Here is a 22,314-nt window from a genome sequence, read left to right as displayed (position 1 = left end):
TGCCCAAATCCAGTGTTAATATAAATAAAGGAAGATTGATTTGGTTTTGAAATATATTATTTAACTCTAAATTGCCTGTAGTTTAAATGCTAATTTATCGGTACACAGAGAGGAAGAAATAAGATATACATGAGTATCAACTCCAGAGGGAAAAATAAGTGGTTTTCTATGGTCATGCAAGATCCATGGGCTTTATTCCATTAGACTAGAGTGAAAAATATGTTAAATCTTAAGGAAACCCCTTAATCCCTTAGAGGGATTTGCCAACATTCTCTAAAAATGCAAAGAGCTGTTGTTGACAGTTCAACTTTTATCTAGACAGTACCAAAAATTAACAGGGAAATACAGACCACCACTGAAAACCGAAGTGTCAGTTTAGCACTTCCTCAGCTCTCTCACCCAGCTCACTTTACTAATAACACCAGAACTAACCAATTCTTTCTGTAAGTAATTTTTCCCGATATTAACTTTTTCCATTCAATAGACTATATCTGAAACCTCAGAGCATTGAAAGCTCTGGTAACTGTGCAGGTGCAAATCTCCCTAGATCAAAAAGGAGTGGTTTCACATTGGTGTGCAAACATTCTAATGGGCTAAAATCTCAAATATTATGGAAAAAATATGGTTACAATCACAGATACCTCTTTATTTCTAATATAGGTGTATATCTTTTTTTTTCCAGTGAGCATAAGGTACCCTGGAATCTAAAAAGCTTACATCAGAATTTTAGTGCACAGGGCAACTATAAGATCTTCTGCATTAGCACATCTGTTAGAATGGCAACTCTCAAAAAGTGGAATAGTACATAGTACTCCAAGTGTATTGATATGGTAGAAAGAAACACTGTGCTAGACAATAAAATTAGTGGACATTAAAAAAAATGGAAGTTGAGAGTTTTCTCAGTTACTTCCTTGAGAAACTATACTATCTACATTTATACTGCTTTTGAATGAAATAAGCCCCTAATACTGGTCTGGACTTATGAGAGGTATTAGATTTGACAGGTGTGGGATCCTCATATTACATACGTTCTGAAACACAGTTCCAGGAAAATACCAGAGTAGGAAATGAGAATGCTCTCATATACATTTCACAAAAGAAAATCTGAGCATAAAGACAGTCTGACAGGTTGACTGCCCTTGGAGACATAAAGAAAGAATAGAAACACATGATTTTTCCAAGATCAAAGGATTCTTCTTTACTTTTCAATCATGTAAAATGCTCATAAACAACAACAACAAAATTTTTGCTTTTGATTTTTGTCCATGGTACTGGGGATTTGAAACAGGAGCATGTTAATTCTGGGCAACATACCCAGCCATGTTTTAAAATTTTGAGACAGGTTTTTCTAATTGTCTAATTGGTCTACCTAAGTTCCTGATGCTTATCATGAAATTGCAATCTTTCTTACTTAGCCACTTGACTCTCTGGAATCAATATGCATGTATCATTGCACCCAGAGGAAAAAAAAAGATTATTTTAAAAGTCTCATCCAGTTTTTGGTATAACAATTGAAAATACCATGTTCATTTGAAATATAATATGGGTAAAGTAACTGATAATACTGCAAAAATGTAACTGATAATACTGGGAAAGGGGGAAGTTGTCATTGAACAGTAAGCTAAAATTTTATATATAAATACAACTCACAATACTGGCACACAAATTTAAAATCACACTCAGCAACTGTCTGGAGATTAAAAAAAAGTACCAGGTATGTAGCTAAATGGTACAGTACCTCTGGCTTAATCCACAATACCACAATCTCCAAAAAGAAGGAGAATGAATTCAGGAGTAAAGAAAAACTGAGATACCTATAGAGTATCTCATCCCTCTCCTGGAGGAAAAAATACATGGAGTTGTGATTGTGATGATCTCCTGACTCCAGAATCCATAACACAATCTGAGAAGATTCAGAAATATTGCCACAAATGTTCTCAAATAGAATTTAAAGTAGGGGATGAAGATATTCTATAGAATACTATAGGACTTGCAGGGTCTACTGTTAATATATGGTCCAGTTGACTGGCCAGTGGAGATTCATGGCTGACCTTTCTCAGAAGAAGACACAGGACTGGAGAAACCAAAGATTACACCAGGGATTCTAGCCAACCATTGCCAGTTCCCACCATAGTCAGTGCAGCCAGTTTCAACCAGACTCACCATCCAGTCTCAGGATTTCACTGCACACTCATCATTTACTGTATTTTAGGAACCAAGTGTCCTCTCTATAAATTACACAGTACCTATACAGGAGCAAAAATCAGGTTCACTGACCATAAGTGAGGGAGCCTAGAAATGGATACCCACACTGGCAGGCTTCACACCAGATGGTCAAAACTTGCTTCTCTTTACTGAATACGTGTGGATTGGACAATGCTTATATAAGGGCTCCTGATTGGACACAACTTATGTCATCATATGCTCAATCTGAGCCTAGTGAGTTTTTTGAGTGACAGGAGATAACATCAAATCTAAAAATAAATGATGTCAAAATTGTAGGGTCTTGTCTGTACATTTATTTTTTTTTTCTTTTGAGGCTGCAGCTAATTTAAGGCTAGGTATCCTTGGAGAAGTAAAATCCAGCCAAACCAGAAAAGCATTTGCATTTAAACTTGCATATGAGGCCTTTTGAATTTGTAGATTATATATGTAAATATATTATTTATGGAGGAAAATAATACAGTGACAATCCCGTAAAATTTCAGTTAACTTCTGTTGTATGGAAACAGATTGAGCATTAAAATTATATGAGGTGGAAAGTTAATTATTATTTTAGAATTCATATAAAAATAGTAAAAATTGAATTTTATAGTATAAGTCATAATTTCCACTATGTGAAAATCACCATTATGTATTTAAAATATTCCTAATAAAGTAGATGTATTTTTGGAACAGCACCCTCAAATTGGTGACCACTCTAAATTGGTGACACCAATCTCGAAAAGAATAAGGAGATTCCTTAGAAAACGTGGAAAGGAACCAAAATTGATCCAGCTATCCCACTCCTCAGTTTAGACCAACAAGAGCTAAAAACAGCATAATACAGTGGCATATCCACATCAATGTTCATAGCAAAATAATTCACAATAGGTAAACTATAGAACCAATCTATATGCTCTTCAAGAGATGAATGGATAAAGAAAATATGGTCTATATACACAGTAAAATATTACTGAGCATAAAGAGAATAAAATTATGGAATTGGGAAGTAAATGGATAGAGTTGGAGAATATCATGTTAAAGAAAGTAAACCAATCCACTAAACCAAAGACCTAATGCTTACTCTGCTAAGTGGATGCTGATCCACAATGAGTGAAGTGGGAGGTAGCATGGAAGAAATGAAGAAACTTTGAATAAGACAAAGGGGAGGGAGGTGTTGGTAAATGGTATAGAGGTAAGTAAGATGGTGGAATGAGATGGAAATATTTTGTACACAGAGTTACATGGGTTTTTGTAATTATACTTTCTGTATAAGAGAAATAAAATTTTGTGCTCCACTTGTGTACTATGAAGTGAATTGCATTCTGCTCTAATAGCAAATTATAACAAATTCATAAATTAATTGATTTTTAAAAATTCAGGAAAGAGACTTGCTTTCTCCTAGATCTATACATAAACATATATATATATATATATATATATATATATATATATATATATATATATATATATATATATATGTTCTATGTATATATATATATGTTCTATGTATATGTGTGTTCTATGTATAACATGCACATATTTAATATATATAATTTATAAACATTTTTTTCATATTATATCAATTTTTTAAATAAATGATAACAGAAGCATTACAATTCTTATTCCATGTATAGAGCACAATTTTTCATATCCCTGGATGTATATAAAGTATGGTAATACCAATTTGTGTCTTCATACATGTACTTTTGATGATGAACTCTATTACATTACACCATCCTTGCTAATCCTTTGCCCCCTATTTTTTTCTTCCCACATTTCTGCTCTATCTAGAATCCATCTATTTATCTCATGCTCCCCCTCCCTACCACATTATGAGTCAGCCTCTTTATATCAGACAAAACATTTGGCATTTTTTTTGAAATTGGCTAGCATCACTTAGCATTATCTTCTCCAATGCTATCCATTTACCTGCAAATGCCAGATATGATTATACACCTAAAAAACTCAAAAAGCTCCACCAGGAAACATCTAGAACTAGTAAATAAATTTAGCAAAGTAGCAGGATATAAAATCAACACCCATAAATCGAAGGCATTTCTGTTTATTAGTGAAAAATCTTCTGAGAAAGAAATGAAGATAACTACACCATTTACAATAACATCGAAAAAATAAGATACTTGGGAAGCAACTTAATGAAAAAGGTGAAAGATTTAAACAAGAAAAACTACAGAACCCTAAAGAAAAAAATTAAAAAATACCATAGAAGATGGAAAGATCTACCTTGCTCACGAATAGGCAGAATTAATATAATAAAAATGACCATGCTACCAAAGCACTATACAGATTTACTGCAATTCTGATCAAAATCCCAATGGCATTCCTCATAGAAATAAAAAAAGCAACCATGAAATTTATCTGGAAAAATAAGAGACCAAGAATAGCTAAAGTAATCCTTAGCAGGAAGAGTGAAGCAGGTGGCATCACTATGCCAGACCTTAAACTAGACTACAGCGCAATGGTAACAAAACAGCATGGCATTGGCAATAAAAAAAAAAAAAAGACTGGTAGACGAATGGTACAGAATAGAGGACACAGAGACTAACCCACAAAACTACAATTATAATATATTAGACAAAGGTGCCAAAAACATGCACTGGAGAAAAGATAGCCTCTTCAACAAACCATTATCTCTCACCATGCAGAAAACTCAACTCAAAGTGTATCAAGAACCTCAGAATTAAACCAGAGACCCTACATCTAACAGAATAAAATGCAGGCTCTAATCTTCATCATGTGGGATTAGGCCCCAAACTGTTTAATAAGACACCTATAGCATAGAATTAAAACAAATAATTAATAAATGGGATGGAATCAAACTAAAAAGTTTATTCTCAGTAAAAGCAACAATTTGTGAGGTGAAGAGAGAGCCTACATCCTAGAATGTTTTTTTTACCCATCACACATCAGAAAGAGCACTAATCTCTAGGGTAAACAAAGAACTCAAAAAGCTAAGCAAATAATGATAATAATAATAATAATAATAATAATAATAATAATAATAATAACAACAACCCAATCATGAAATGGGCCATGAATCTGAATACAGAATTCTTAGAAGAGAATATACAATCAATCAACATTTTTTCTATATATCTGATTGGTTATGGTGCCCCCTTCAAAAGGCCAAGCATAGCTCTGGTTCAGTTTCTAAGGAAGGGGAATACAAGAAAGAAGTATTCTCAACTCTCCTTTATAAATTATTAAACACAATTTTCTATGTCATTTTCTAAACATAGCTGAACATGGAAAATATTGGCATGAAGCAGAGAACATTTTTATTAGAAACACAGTGTAAAAGAAAGACAAAAAACATAATTATTTGCACCACATTGAACCATAAAAGAAATGGAACCTGGAGTTCAGAAAAGAAAGATTCAAACTTTTATACTTGGGAATGTGGATGACATGGATGCCTAAAGTGAAAAGATTAATACAAGCTTTTGAAAGGAAATTCATGTGAGTGGCATATAATGGTTAACCAATTATAATCTGCACAGTGTCTCCCAGGGCTTTCTCAGCTGTGCACTACAGAACACACAGGTATTCATAGCGTCCATGAAGAGCATTATTCATCTGTACCCTCTAAAATTATTCACATAGTATATGAAAAAACATGTGTATGGATTTTTTGCTGAGCTCGGAGCTGAATTCTGGGTTGGAGACAGGGGAAGGAAATGGTCCAGTTCAGTTCTCCACACCGGTCAGACCACGGAGGAAGCCAGCGGCCACCATCTTGGAGAGCTGACGTCACCATCCTTGTTTTCGACTGATTGCAGCTCTTTCAGCTATAGAACAGGAAATTTCAGGCTGACAATTGTCTGCATCTCGCAGACAAATTGCTCAGACTTAGTGCTAAATAACCCGCGGAAACTGCTTCTTGGAGCCTGCTCCTATCAGAACATGCACCGAGCCCGGAGTGGCGGAGTTCCGGCTCCCGGAGCTGCTCTGGCCCAGGGCTATAGAACCCGTGGAAACTGCTTCTTGGAGCCTGCTCCTGTCGGAGCATGCACCAAGTCCGGAGAGGCCGAATTCTGGCTCCCGGAACTGCTCTGGCCCAGGGATAAAGAACCCGCGGAAACTGTTTCTCGGTCCGGGTCCTGCTGAATACTGTGGAGGCCAGAGGGGCGGAGCAGAGCCACCGCCGGAGCCCGGAACAGGCCCAGTGACCTGCCGGCATGGTAGTCAAGAAACCCCGGAGGCAGCGCTGGCTCAGGAGCCGGCGGGAGCCGCGCGGCGCGGGACTCCCAGCTACCGCTCCCACCAGTGCTGACAACTGAGGTCTCTTGCACCGACTCGCCTTGGTGTGGGACTCACGGCTACCGCTCCCACCAGTGCTGACAACTGAGGTCTCTTGCACCAGATATGGGGGCGTGGCTACCAGAAGGTAAGCAAATTGGCTGGGGGTTCTCAGGCCCAAGCTCTACAAACTTAGGGCCTGAGGGAGGCAAACAAAGAGAGTGTGCCCAGGCACTAATGAAACAGCTGCTCCATGCGTGTGCAAGGTAGGCGGAACTGTGAACACCGACAAAACAGGCCCAGTGAACCGCCAGACACATCGCTCCGGTTGGGGGAGGGGCAGAGCCACCGGGCGCCTGCAAGGTAGGCGGACCCACTACCCACCAGCAGAACAGGCACAGCAATCAACAGAGCGGCAGAGCCACCCCCCCGAGCCTACAAGGTAGGCAGACCTGCGACCTACCGGCAGGTCAGGCCCAAAAACCTGCAGAGGGGCATAGCTGCCCCACGTGCCTGCTAGGTAGGCTGAACCGTGACCACCAACAGAACAGGCCCAGCGGCTGGCCAGACACATCGCCCCGCCACGGTTGGGGGAGGGGCAGAGCTGATGGGAGCCTGCAAGTAAGGCAGACCTGCGAATCACCAGATGATCAGGCCCAGCAACCGCGGAGCGGCAGAGCCACCCCCGGGCCTGCAAGGTAGGCGCACTTGCCACCCACCAGCAGGTCAGGCCCAACAAACTGCGGAGGGGCACAGCTGCCCCACGAGCCTGCAAGGTAGGCAGAACCCTGACCACCGACAGAACAGGCCCAGAGGCCGGCCAGACACATCGCCCCGCCCCGGTTGGGGGAGGGGCAGAGCCGCCGGGTGCCTGCAAGGTAGGCAGACCTGCGACTCACCAGCAGATCAGGCCCAGCAACTGCGGAGCGACAGAGCCACCCCTGGGCCTGCAAGGTAGGCGCACTTGCCACCCACCGGCAGGTGAGGCCCAACAAACTGCGGAGGGGCACAGCTGCCCCACGAGCCTGCTAGGTAGGCAGAACCCTGACCACCAACAGAACAGGCTCAGAGGCCGGCCAGACACATTGCCCCACCCCGGTTGGGGCAGGGGCAGAGCCGCCGGGCGTCTGCAAGGTAGGCAGACCTGCGTCTCACCAGCATATCAGACCCAGCAACCCACGGAGCGGCAGAGCCATCCCCGGGCCTGCAAGGTAGGCGCACTTGCCACCCACCGACAGGTCAGGCCCAGTAACTCTCAGAGGGACACAGCTGCTCCATGCGCGTGCAAGGTAGGCAGAACCGTGACCACCGACAAAACAGGCCCAGTGGACCGCCAGACACATAGCTCCGGTTGGGGGAGGGGCAGAGCCGCTGGGTGCCTGCAAGGTAGGCGGACCTGCGACCCACCAGCAGAACAGGCACAGCAATCCACAGAGCAGCAGAGCCACCCCCCGAGCCTACAAGGTAGGCAGACCTGCGACCCACCGGCAGGTCAGGCCCAAAAACCTGCAGAGGGACACAGCTGCCCCACGTGCCTGCTAGGTAGGCTGAACCATGACCACCAACAGAACAGGCCCAGCGGCCGGCCAGACACATCGCCCCGCCCCAGTTGGGGGAGGGGCAGAGCCGCCGGGTGCCTGCAAGTTAGCCAGACCTGCGACTCACCAGCAGATCAGGTCCAGTGACCCGCGGAGCGGCAGAGCCACCACTGCGCCTGCAAGGTAGGCGCACTTGCCACCCACCGGCAGGTCAGGCCCAGCAATTCTCGGAAGGACACAGCTGCTCCACGCGCGTGCAAGGTAGGCGGAACCGTGACCACCGACAAAACAGGCCCAGTGGCCCGCCAGATACATCACCCCGGTTGGGGGAGGGGCAGAGCCGCCACCAGCGCCTTTTAGGTAGACAGACCTGCAACCAACAGACAGAACAGGCCTAGTGGCCAGCGGAGGGGCAAAGCCGCTGCTCACGCATGTAAGGTAGGCGGACCTGTGACCACTGAAAGAACAGGCCCATCGAAAGTACAGGCACAGCGGCCTCCCGGCGTGGTAGGCACATTGCCTCAATTGAAGGAGGGGCAGAACCACCGCCAAAGCCTGCAAGGGAGACGTTGCAGCTATACAAGAGCAATATAAATATATAGGGGAAAAATCAATAACACAACAGTTTCACCAAGCAGAAAGAAACGCGATCAGTATGAAAAGACAAGGAAAGAAAGGACCACAAGCAATGCAGGTCAATTCAACTTTAGAAGAGGTAACATCTGCAGCAGATGGAATGTCAGATAAAGAATTCAGGATATACATGCTTCAGATGATCTGGAGTCTCAAGGAAGACATTAGACAGCAAAATCAGACAATGAAAGACCACTTTGACCACTTCGACAATAAATTACATAAACAAATCCAAGAAGCAAAAGATCAATTATTCAGGGAGATAGAGGTTATAAAAAACAAATAAACAGAACGTGTTTGTAGACGGCTGGTGTGAGTTCGGGAATAAAGAAATGCTGTTTGAATCTACAAGCTGTGTGGTGACTCGTGATTTGTGCCCGCCATTTAAATCACGTGAATAATAAAAAAAAATAATTCGGATCCATTTTCTCATGAGCGCTCCTCATATATGAAATATGGACATACGCACACACAGACATATAACACAAAACACAAATGTGCAAACAAACGTACAACACATAAGATAATAATAAAGGCCTTGTAGCTTTACCTAGGTGAAATCTCCATTGCAATGTTTAAAAACTCCACAGTTAAAAAAATAAAACTGATCAGAAAAACATTAACCTAGGTTTGTATGAGCTCAAAAAATAAAAATAGAACCTTATGATGTGGAAAAATGCAATAATAAAATAGATATTGAAAAAAACATCCTGGTTAATCACTGTTGCAGATGTAAGAATGGCCAAGTTGGAGTTCTGGATATCAGCTGTTATGGATTTGAGTCAAATCATCTTCTTTTCGATCTGTAGAAATCGTTTTAGTTAGTCTTTCTGTAATCCAAATCGGCTGCTGTTCTCCCTGTGGAAACACACAGACAGAGCCCCGACTCCAGACGATTACTGGGTCAGGACCTTTCCATTGTCCTGTTAGAATATCTTTCCAAAGAACTTTAGGCTTATGCACATTTTTTGGATACATATGCCTTTCCGCAGCACTAAGTCCTGATGAATCCAAATTTAAAAAGTTTAGAGTAAAAAGGGTTATTTTAAGTTTATCTTTGGGGGATATATACCCCTTTCCAATTCCCTCTTTTTGCTTTAATAAGCACGTTTTAATTCTGTCTTGAATGTCTGTATCTAATAGTTGTCTTAGCTTTTTGTATTTTTAATTTGAAATACCTTTACTTGACATTTTTAACCATTTCCTAATTCTTGTCTTCCTACATCTTTTCTAACTTTTTTCTTTTTAACTTTCTATACTTCTGTCTTTAAAGTTTTTCACTTCAAATTTTTAATCTTCTTTATCTAAATATCTTTTATCCTATTATCTTCCCATTATCCTGTTTTTTTTTTCTCCGTCATGAAGGCATCTTAACCACCTTCAATTTAACCATTTAAAGCCTTTTAATTATCATCTATACTGTACTTTTAAATGTACTTTTTCACCACCTACAGCTTTACTCTTTTAAACGAGGCTTAGAATCTGTTTAAATCGCTTTAATGTTAGTTTACATGGCTGCCCTTCAACCAAAGGCCTTTTTTACTCCATTAAGAAGCTTTGTCTCAATCTGCCATGTACAAATACCTTTTTTTTTCTTTCTTTCTTTCTCAAGCTTTTGAAGTAATTTTAGTTTCCTCAAAATCTTTTTAAATGGCATTTTACAACTTTTTACTTTACCACACAGAGATTATCTCACCTAGAAACATTTTTTTAACCTTCCATATTAAAATATATTTTCACATCTTTAATCTTAATCTCTTTTCTAGCCGTTAACCCTTTTTATAAATTCACATTCTGAAACAACCCTTATAAAATTTCTGATTTAGACAAATACTCCACTTTAAGAAGATGAAAGACTTTCATGTTTTTTATGATACTATAATACTGTAATTGAAACCCAACTGAAACTTCTTATACTCTTTGTATGTAAATTACACCTGATAGAATCTTAACATTTAGTAACCTTGTTTCAGCAAAGACATAGACAAAAGCAATATTAAACATTTTTCCATTCACCAATTTATGAAAACACACATAATGGTTAAATATATTACCTTACGGAACTTAATAAGTAAAGAGTACTTGATTTTATATTTAGTGGTTGATATTTTAACACTTTAGCTTTGTAAATTAATCAGATGTCTGTAAAAACCAAGATCTTAGACAAATGTAGTAAACAGAATTAGCCATCTCTTTCTTGTTGAAGAAAAATCCTTCTACAGGATACCATGATGGTCCCATTGAAATATTTAACAACTTCTCGTTTAAAAGCCATGGGCTGCATTTTTGTATTGTATCAACATATGCCCTAACTGTTCTTGGTCTTACTGGGGTGCCTTTTTTCTCTAACAATTTCTCTCCCTCGGAGGTGAACAACTTCAAACCTTGAGTTAACCATTTTCCCCAGTTTGCCTGAGAAAGTTCTAGGAACAGGCAACTTGAAATAAAAAAATAATAAATCAAAAGGAGAACACATTGTTTTTTGAAATGCTCACCCATTCTTTTGCTCTCCTTCAGGGGCTGAACAATTTCACTTACCCCCAAGCTTCAGGCGTTCCCCGTACGGGCCACCAGATGCCGCAGTCTCTGGCTGGGCAGGAATCACGAGTCTCCACACAGCTTGTAGATTCAAACAGCAATTCTTTATTCCCGAACTCACACCGGCCGTCTACAAACACGCTCTGGGGGAATCCACGTTCTCTGCCCAAATCCACTTCTCCCAAATCCACTCCTGCCTAAATCCACTCCGCATGGGCTTCTGTCTCCCAAAATATACTGTCCGACCCTAAGCGCTCAAGAGGAACTCAGCAGCAGGATACGCCCTATTCTAAAGGGGGAACACCCTAATCTCCTATTATGCTAAACTGCCCTATTCTAAAGGGGGAACACCCTAATCTCCTATTATGCTAAACCGCCCTATTCTAAAGGGGGAACACCCTAAACACGGATCCTGCCCTGGTCCTTGAGCAAGGTCACCTTACAGAAGTCCTTCCACTAGACAGCATGGGAGTAAGCTGGCAAGGAATTTGTCATACCTACTTGGCTGATGGCTCCCAGCAAAACTTAAGAGTCATTGGGATACAGGAAGGTATTGAGGTCCAAATCAAAGGAATGAGCAATCTATTCAACGAAATAATACGAGAAAACTTCCCAGACTTGAAGAATGAGACAGAATCCCAAATCCTAGAAGCCTACAGGATGCCGAATGTGCAAAATCATAAGAAATCCACACCTAGACACATTATAATGAAGATGCCCAACATACAGAATAAGGAGAGAATTTTAAAAGCTACAAGAGAAAGGAAGCAGATTACATTTAGGGGTAAACCAATCAGGATAACAGCTGATCTTTCAACACAGACTCTGAAAGCTAGAAGATCCTGGAATAACATATTTCATACACTGAAAGAAAATGGGTTCCAACCAAGAATTGTGTATCCCACGAAATTAAGCTTCAGGATGGAAGATGAAATTAAAACCTTCCATGATAAACAAAAGTTAAAAGAATTTGCAGCTAGAAAACCATCTCTTCAAAACATAATAGGCAAATTATTACAAGAAGAGGAAATGAAAAATGTCAATGAAAACCAAGAGCGGGAGGTAGTACAGTAAAGGGGGGGAATAATCAAAGAGGAAAACAAACCATGTTTAGTAACATAAATAAACAAATATGGCTGGAAGAACAACCCATATCTCAATAATAACACTAAATGTTAATGGCTTAAACTCACCAATTAAGAGACACAGGCTAGTAGAATGGATCACAAAACAAGACCCAACAATATGCTGCCTTCAGGAGACGCATTTGATAGGAAAAGACATACATATACTGAAGGTGAAAGGTTGGGAAAAATCATATCACTCATATGGACTTCGGAAACAAGCAGGAGTGTCCATACTCATATCAAATAAAATAGATTTCAAGCCAAAGTTAATCAAAAGGGATGAAGAGGGACACTACATACTTCTCAAGGGAACCATTCACCAATACACCAACAAGACATAACAATCATAAATATATATGCCCCAAACAATGGTGCAGCTATGTTCATCAAACAAACTCTTCTCAAGTTGAAGAGTCTAATAGACCACCATACAATAATCATGGGAGACTTCAACACACCTCTCTCACCACTGGACAGATCTTCCAAACAAAAGTTGAATAAGGAAACTATAGAGCTCAATAACACAATTAATAACCTAGACTTAATTGATATATATAGAATATACCACCCAACATCAAGCAGTTACACTTTTTTCTCAGCAGCACATGGATCCTTCTCAAAAATAGATCATATATTATGTCACAGGGCAACTCTTAGACAATATAAAGGTGTAGAGATAATACCATGCATCTTATCTGATCATAATGGAATGAAATTGAAAATTAACGATAAAAGAAGTAAGGAAAAATCATGCATCACTTGGAGAATGAACAATAGGTTACTGAATGATCAATGGGTTATAGAAGACATCAAGGAGGAAATTAAAAAATTCTTAGAGATAAATGAAAACACAGACACAACATATCGGAACCTATGGGACACATTGAAAGCAGTTCTAAGAGGAAAATTTATTGCTTGGAGTTCATTCCTTAAAAAAAGAAAAAACCAAAAAATAAATGATCTAATACTTCAACTCAAAATCCTAGAAAAAGAAGAGCAAAACAACAGCAAAAGAAGTAGAAGACAAGAAATAATTAAAATCAGAGCTGAAATTAATGAAATCGAAACGAAAGAAACAATAGAAAAAATTGACAAAACTAAAAGTTGGTTCTTTGAAAAAATAAATAAAATCGACAGACCCTTAGCCACGCTAACGAAGAGAAGAAGAGAGAGAACTCAAATTACCAGCATATGGGATGAAAAAGGCAATATCACAACAGACACTTCAGAAATACAGAAGATTATCAGAAATTATTTTGAATCCTTATACTCCAAGAAAATAGAAGATAGTGAAGGCATCGATAAATTTCTTAAGTCATATGATTTGCCCAGATTGAGTCAGGAGGATATTGACAACCTAAACAGACCAATATCAATTGAGGAAATAGAAGATACCATCAAAAAGACTACCAACTAAGAAAAGCCCAGGACTGGATGGGTATACAGCAGAGTTTTACAAAACCTTTAAAGAGGAACTAATACCAATACTTTTCAAGCTATTTCAGAAAATAGAAAAAGAGAGAGAACTTCCAAATTCATTCTATGAGGCCAACATCACCCTGATTCCTAAACCAGACAAAGACTTTTCAAAGAAAGAAAACTACAGACCAATATCTCTAATGAACCTAGATGCAAAAATCCTCAATAAACTTCTGGCGAACTGGATACAAAAACATATCAAAAAAATTGTGCACCATGATCAGGTAGGATTTATCCCTGGGATGCAAGGTTGGTTCAATATATGGAAATCAATAAATGTTATTCACCACATCAATAGGCTTAAAAATAAGAACCATATGATCATCTCGATAGATGCGGAAAAAGCATTCGACAAAGTACAGCATCCCTTTATGTTCAAAACTCTAGAAAAACTAGGGATAACAGGAACATACCTCAATATTTTAAAAGCAATCTATGCTAAGCCTCAGGCTAGCATCATTCTGAATGGAGGAAAACTGAAGGCATTCCCTCTAAAATCTGGAACAAGACAGGGATGCCCTCTCTCACCACTTTTGTTCAACATAGTTCTCGAATCACTGGCCAGAGCAATTAGACAGACGAAAGAAATTAAAGGCATAAAAATAGGAAAAGAAGAACTCAAATTATCACTATTTGCAGATGACATGATTCTATACCTAGCAGACCCAAAAGGGTCTACAAAGAAACTATTAGAGCTAATAAATGAATTCAGCAAAGTGGCAGGCTATAAAATCAACACGCATAAATCAAAGGCATTGCTGTATATCAGCGACAAATCCTCTGAAATGGAAATGAGGACAACCACCCCATTCACAATATCCTCAAAAAAAATAAAATACTTGGGAATCCAACTTACAAAAGAGGTGAAAGACTTATACAATGAAAACTACAGAACCCTAAAGAAAGAAATAGAAGAAGATCTTAGAAGATGGAAAAATATACCCTGTTCATGGATAGGTAGAAGTAACATCATCAAAATGGCGATATTACCAAAAGTTCTCTATAGGTTTAATGCAATGCCAATCAAAATCCCAATGGCATTTCTTGTAGAAATAGAGAAAGCAATCATGAAATTCATATGGAAAAATAAAAGACCCAGAATAGCAAAAACAATGCTAAGCAGGAAGTGTGAATCAGGCGGTATAGCTATACCAGACTTCAAACTATACTACAGAGCAATAGTAACAAAAACAGCATGGTACTGGTACCAAAACAGGCGGGTGGACCAATGGTACAGAATAGAGGACACAGAAACCAATCCACAAAACTACAACTATCTTATATTCGATAAAGAGGCTAAAAGCATGCAATGGAAGAAGGATAGCATCTTCAACAAATGGTGTTGGGAAAACTGGAAATCCATTTGCAAAAAAATTAAACTGAATCCCTTTCTCTCGCCATGCACAAAAGTTAACTCAAAGTGGATCAAGGAACTTGATATCAAATCAGAGGCATGGCGTTTGATAGAAGAAAAAGTTGGCCATGATCTACATACTGTGGGGTCGGGCTCCAAATTCCTCAGTAGGACACCCATAGCACAACAGTTAATAACTAGAATCAACAAATGGGACTTACTCAAACTATAAAGTTTTTTCTCAGCAAAAGAAACAATAAGAGAGGTAAATAGGGAGCCTACGTCCTGGGAACAAATCTTTACTCCTCACACTTCAGACAGACCCCTAATATCCAGAATATACAAAGAACTAAAAAAATTAGACAATGAGATAACGAATAACCCAATCAACAAATGGGCCAAGGACCTGAACAGAAATTTCTCAGAGGAGGACATACAATCAATCAACAAGTATATGAAAAAATGCTCACCATCTCTAGCAGTCAGAGAAATGCAAATCAAAACCACCCTAAGATACCATCTCACTCCAGTAAGATTGGCAGCCATTAGGAAGTCAAACAGCAACAAGTGCTGGCAAGGATGTGGGGAAAAGGGTACTCTTGTACATTGCTGGTGAGACTGCAATTTGGTGCGGCCAATTTGGAAAGCAGTATGGAGATTTCTTGGAAAGCTCGGAATGGAACCACCATTTGATCCAGCTATTCCCCTACTCGGTCTATTCCCTAAAGACCTAAAAAGAGCACACTATAGGGACACTGCTACATCCATGTTCATAGCAGCACAATTCACAATATCAAGACTGTGGAACCAACCTAGATGCCCTTCAATAGACGAATGGATAAAAAAAATGTGGCATTTATACACAATGGAGTTTTACTCTGCATTAAGAAATGACAAAATCATAGAATTTGGAGGGAAATGGATGGCATTAGAGCAGATTATGCTAAGTGAAGCTAGCCAATCCCTTAAAAACAAATGCCAAATGTCTTCTTTGATATAAGGACAGTAACTAAAAACAGAGTAGGGACGAAGAGCATGAGAAGAAGATTAACATTAAACAGGGACGAGAGGTGGGAGGGAAAGGGAGGGAGAAGGGAAATTGCATGTAAATGGAAGGAGACCCTCAGGGGTATACAAAATTACATACAAGAGGAAGTGAGGGGAAAGGAGGAAAAATATAAGGGGGAGAAATGAACTACAGTAGAGGGGGTAGAGAGAGAAGAGGGGAGGGGAGGGGGGAGGGGGGATAGTAGAGGATAGGAAAGGCAGCAGAATACAACAGACACCAGAATGGCAATATGTAAATCAACGGTTCTGCAACTGATGTGATTCTGCAATCTGTATATGGGGTAAAAATGGGAGCTCATATCCCACTTGAATCAAAGTGTGAAATATGATATATCAAGAACTATGTAATGTTTTGAACAACCTACAATAAAAATTAATTTAAAAAATAAATAAATAAATAAATAAATAAATAAATAAAATATTTTTAGGAAAAAAAAAAACATGTGTATGTGGATACTAAATGGCAATTCAGCAGAAAAGAGAAAACTACCCAGAGACAGAATTGTAGAAATTTCTTCAAAGATCATCAATGTTAGCTCCTGACACAGGGATGTCAGTCTGGGGAAATATTATTTTCTCTCCATTTTGAAGAGAGTGCTTTGAGAATACATTTCAGGGGCAACACAAATACTTTTTTTTCTGTCATTTTAAGAAAATCTTCAGAAACAGAGCTCAGAACATAGATTTCTTAGAAGGGTAAATGCCTGGAGATTACAAAATGAAAAAAAAAAAACACACACATCAGTGGTCCTGAGTGACTCACTAAGGAAATAAATCTAAAAGGCTTTTTAGAAACTGAAAAGGACAAAAGTAAGTATTTCTAAAAATAAATATGTTCATTAGTTGCTATCTCCACAACATGTCATTAAGTAAACAACAAATTATGTATAAATATTTCTAGGAGTGGCCAAATTTTATTCCATATGATTTTATTTTAAACTCCAAAATCCAGATAATAGAGTTCATGATTCACTGCCAAAAATATTACAGAAAAAAAATTTTAATGAGTGGATGTTTAGTAAATATGTCATTTAACAATTTTATTACCATATAATTTTAAAGAAATTTAATCACTTTCATGCAGCCATAGTGTAGAGAAATTTCTTATTTATTTTTCCTGTAGTAATTAACAAAGATAAGCCCTGGAATCCACTTTAAATAACCTACCTTTACGATCATACAAAAAAATCTATAATAAAAGATGAGGAAAGAAAAATGTCAATTTAAAAAAAATAATTTAAAACTTTTTCTTTTTCTTGAAATCAATCGCTAGCTGCATTTTGAGATTCTTTTCTCATCTTTTAAGCCAAAAAGATATAAAGGACAGAAGTTTGAACTACAAATTTATACATGAGATATGTTTATTAAGTATAAAATTCAAAAACTTTAGAAACTTAAGAAATACAAAATAAAAACCCATCATGGGAAAAATTAAGTAATATTGATAAACATTTAAAACAAATCAATAATCATTAACTCAAAAGGAGTTTAAATTAATATCTATTTGTGGAAACTATTTTGCTATTGAATATACATGATACTCCCCATCACAGAGACTTACTGAAATTAGAGCATATGTGATCATAATAACATATAAGTACTCAATGGTACTCACCCAAAAACTTGAAGCCCAAGGACACGGCTCAATACAATATAGATCATGAAAGAGATAAATAATAATCTGTAGAAAAATTGGTAGCTAGAGCCAGTTACATTCCATAATATATCCAGTTTACAAAAGAGCATAAAACACTATGCATAAATTTTACATAGGTGCCTTATGCAAGTGGTATTTCATATGTGTACATTTTCAGAAACTAAATATGTAGAAATTATGAGAAAATGAAAGTCACAAAAAGCACATAAAAGACTGAATTATACATCCCATGTACAGAGGATAAAACTCATCATTATAAAGATGATAATTTTCTTTCAAATTAAACAATATATCTCACCAAATTTCTATGTACAAATATGAACATATCACATGAAGTCTACTTTTATGTGTATTCTATGAAGCGATAATTTTTAAAAAAATGATAAATAAATATAAGATAGAAGAAAATAGGAGAATAGGCAAAAGGGAACTACTGGATACCTAAGGGGGGCAAATTATATTCCATGTTTTATGGTTATGTCAAAATAAACCTGACTATTAAATACAGCAATAATGCAATAAGCATAAATTTTAAAAATTCATCTTCAAAGTTATATGTAACTTTAGTCAAAAACCTTTTCAATTATAAGAGCAAAAAACGAACTTATCATGACCTACTATTCATAGATATTGTGAAATTATAATATTACAATAATCATCAAAGAATCACAATATAAATAAGATCCCCATATGAACACATATATATGTAAAAACAGTATGCTTTATTGCAATAGAAAATTCTAGATAAATCAAACCATAACAAAAATAATCTCAGCAACTTAGCTAGGGCCTTTCTCAAAATAAATTTAAACCTGTTAGGGCTGTTTATGGGTGAAGAGTCCTTGCTTCCCAAATGCTGAAGTATAACACCAGAGAACTGTGCCAAGGCAGGTTTAGAGCAAAAAGTAGAAGCTTTATTAAAGGACAGTAGAAAAGACTTCTCCCAAGAAGAAAAAGGGGGGCCAAAGAGGTAGAATCCATGAAAGGTATTTTTTTTTAAAACTAAGGTCTTTTTAGCTTTTTTATAGCTAAGGTCTTCCTTCAGCTATCCCTCATTCCTATCACATTCCTGTCCTTTGTTCTGTTATCTTGCAGTGTTGGAATGTAGGTGGGAAGACCCAAAGTGTGGAGGACAGGTGGGCTGAAGGAGTAATCTGGTCAGGAAGGGCTTTTGGATTAGCATCCTCATGTTTGCTGTGAGCTGCTTCATTAAAATTTCCTTGTGATGGGCTCAGGGCCTTGGGGACATTTTCAATTCCCCTTATTCTTGACTCCATCCTCAATATGGTGTTCATTCTTGATCTTACTGGCTATTAGACCCAATTTACCTAAATACACTAACTACCTATCTGTAAATCTGGCTCCACTTCCAAGGATATGGCTAAGTAGTAAAGTATCCCTGAGTTCACCTAACTTTTACAAAATAATAATAATGAAGAAAGTAAAAATAAAAGAATGTCAAAATGAAAATTAGCTAGCCCAAAAGGAAATTAGTTACCATAATGACAAAATGACAGCCCCTCTCCTGCAGGAAAATTGCCCTTGGAGATTTGATTTTGATACTTATTTCACCTGTCAATCTCCAGCATCTGGTAAGACACTGGGCTGCAGGAACACACCTGCCACATAGTATTTTACGCAGATTCTGAGGATGCCCTCTGAGCTTAAGGAAGGCAGCAAAGAGTCTCTGCCAGTGACATGTTCCCCACCTGGTTGGCCAGTAGGACTTAGGACATAGTGGCCCAGTGGAGGACTTAAGCCTGCAGACTCCAGAGACTGCCCAGGGTCCCAATCTGCTAGCTCCTGTTTTCAACACAGCCAGTCTTGTGGTTCCAATAGTCTTCCTCCCCCAGCCTCCCTTGCTAGGCCAATGCACACTCACCATTTCCTGGTTCTCAGAAGTAGGGCTACTTGGGATCCTCAGTTCCTGAATAGCAGAACAACCTGTGACTCTGAAGTATGAGACTACAGATGGCAAAAATGGAGGACTCAGGAGATAAGAAGTGAAAGCCCACCCTCCTACTCCCTGATGACACACAGGATTGGACAGTTCCCACAAAATTCTCTTTATTGGAAGGGACTTCAGATCATGAACATTGGATCTGAGAGAAGTGAGCCCTTTTTTGAGTGACAGGGAATATTATCCAATCCAGGCAAGAATGAGGGCTAGAATCTCAGGTCATTGAGTGCTGTTTTTCTTTTTAATCTGAGAAATGTACCCCAGTGTCTCAGGCTGCTGTTATTTTAAGACAAGGTTGTTTTCCCATAAGTGGGAACTACTTTAAATTTAAACTTACATATAAAGTCATTTCAGTTTATGAATTACATATGCTTGTATATTATTCAGGAATTAATATAAAATGATGACAATAATTATAAAATTTTATTGACTGATTGATTGATCTCTGTTCTTTTTAGGTGACAGATTGAAGTTTGAACTGGGAAGAAACCCCCTAAAGTAAAAATGCCCAATAAAAACAAGACATAAGGGGCTGGGATTGTGGCTCAGCAGGAGAGTGCTCACCTCCCATGTGCAAGACCCTGGGTTCAATACTCAGTACCACATAAAAATAAATAAGTGAAATAAAGGTATTGTGTCCAGATACAGCTAAAAAAAATACATAAAAAAACCATAAGGTATAAGGTGAGAAACCAGCCTCTACCTCAGAGCAAAGACTGTTGAAGAAAGGGGGCTTGACTCTTGTCCTTGGAAAGACACACAGAGCACTCCTAGGCTCATACTCAACCTGCTGAGTTGTTTATCTACAAATAACAGACGACATCTGCTGGGCCTGGTGTCTGTGACTCAGTCAGGCTAGGTGGGGATCCATAGCAACCCCTTAGCAGCCACCAATCAGCATGAAGCAGGGAAAATTCCTGGGATTCCAAATGACCCTTACAGTAGTTTATGGTGGTTGATAACATTTTGGGAAACCATACAATTCAGCATACACTCCCCTTGTGGCCTAAGCCAGTCTGTTCAAATGAATACCCATCTTGAACTAATTAATCACGCTTACCCAACTTGTTCCCACCAGTGAATGTGCTAATCATGTTTTACAGTTGTTTATGATTTTCCCAAGGTGTGTGATGATTTGCTAAGAGATGCTATGATGTATGTGGGGTTCCTGCCTTCCAAAAGGGTTATAAAACTGCTAACCCTGGGCTCAGGGCCTCTAAGCCACCAGTTGGTTTATGTGTGGAGGACTGAGCTAGATTGCAATAAACATCTCTTTGGTGCTTACATCGATCTTGGTCTCTGGTGGTCTTTTGGGGGTCCCATATTTGAGCATAACAGTCTCTCCTGGAACCCATGGGAAAAGAAGACACCATTCCAGTTCTCTAGGACTGTAGTTTTATAGCACAAAAGGTTGCAAAAGGGGGGTGTCTTGAGAACTTACACGAATAACAGGATTTTCATAAGCATAATACAAATGCAGGTAGTAGGTTAATGGTCTAAATGGTTCAGCACTCAGGGAGTAAATTTAGATAACAACATCAGAATTTATGATGCATCACTAAAGTTTCAGAGTGAGTTGTTATTTGGTCAGGGAAAGCCAGAATTTATGAGTCATCACTAAAGTTTCAGCGAGGGTGGTTATCTCATCAGGGAAAACCAGACATGGATGAGTTCAAGGCACTGGAAGGCATTTCAAGCAAGGTTACAAATCAAGGTAATTTATAATGAAGCAGAAATTAACTTTTCATGCCTTTGTGATGAGATGGCTTCCAGTCTTAAATGAAAATTAGGCTGGATTTTTCACTTGCTATAGCCATAGCTTTTAAAGCATATGTTTCATACTTTAAAAGTATGAGCATTAAATTATTAATATTGATTACTACTAATTTTTTAAAAGACAGAATAAAATAGGAAATTAGATATTTGTTATTAAATGCATAAAAATTTTGATTAATATATTAATAATATGAACATGGAAAATTTTGACAATGATAAGAAGACATTTAATATAAGGGCTTCAATATTATAAGTCCTCATGTTCAATGGGTCATCCTTCAATGATTTTTTCATTTTTTAGGTCATTTTGAATTACACTTCTTCAAATGTTTGTGAAGTTTATAAATTTAAGATTTTGTAATCTGTAAAGTAGAAAAATGGCAGATTTGAGCTTTTTCAAGATTTTAAACTTCAAAGCCACGTGGGGCATCTTAGCACTTATTTTTCATATTTGCACACAGTCCAATTCTATAGAGGAATGAGTTGGAGACATAGTATACTGTCCTGAGAAAAGAGAAACATAGTCTACTATACTGAGAAAAGAGAAATTGCCTTAGGCTATTTCTAAAGCTTTCAACTTTTCTAACTTTTCAGAATTTCTGGTGATTTAAAAAAATTATTTATTTTAACAAATGAATAGTTTGAAATTAATTATCTATCTTTCCTGCATTATTTTTCACTTTCATTGATTTTTTTTAAAAGAAGTAACAGTACAGAATTCC

Source organism: Callospermophilus lateralis, unplaced genomic scaffold, assembly GCF_048772815.1.
Source record: "Callospermophilus lateralis isolate mCalLat2 unplaced genomic scaffold, mCalLat2.hap1 Scaffold_1358, whole genome shotgun sequence".
NCBI classification, from domain to species: Eukaryota; Metazoa; Chordata; class Mammalia; order Rodentia; family Sciuridae; genus Callospermophilus; species Callospermophilus lateralis.
This window is presented reverse-complemented; position numbering follows the sequence as displayed.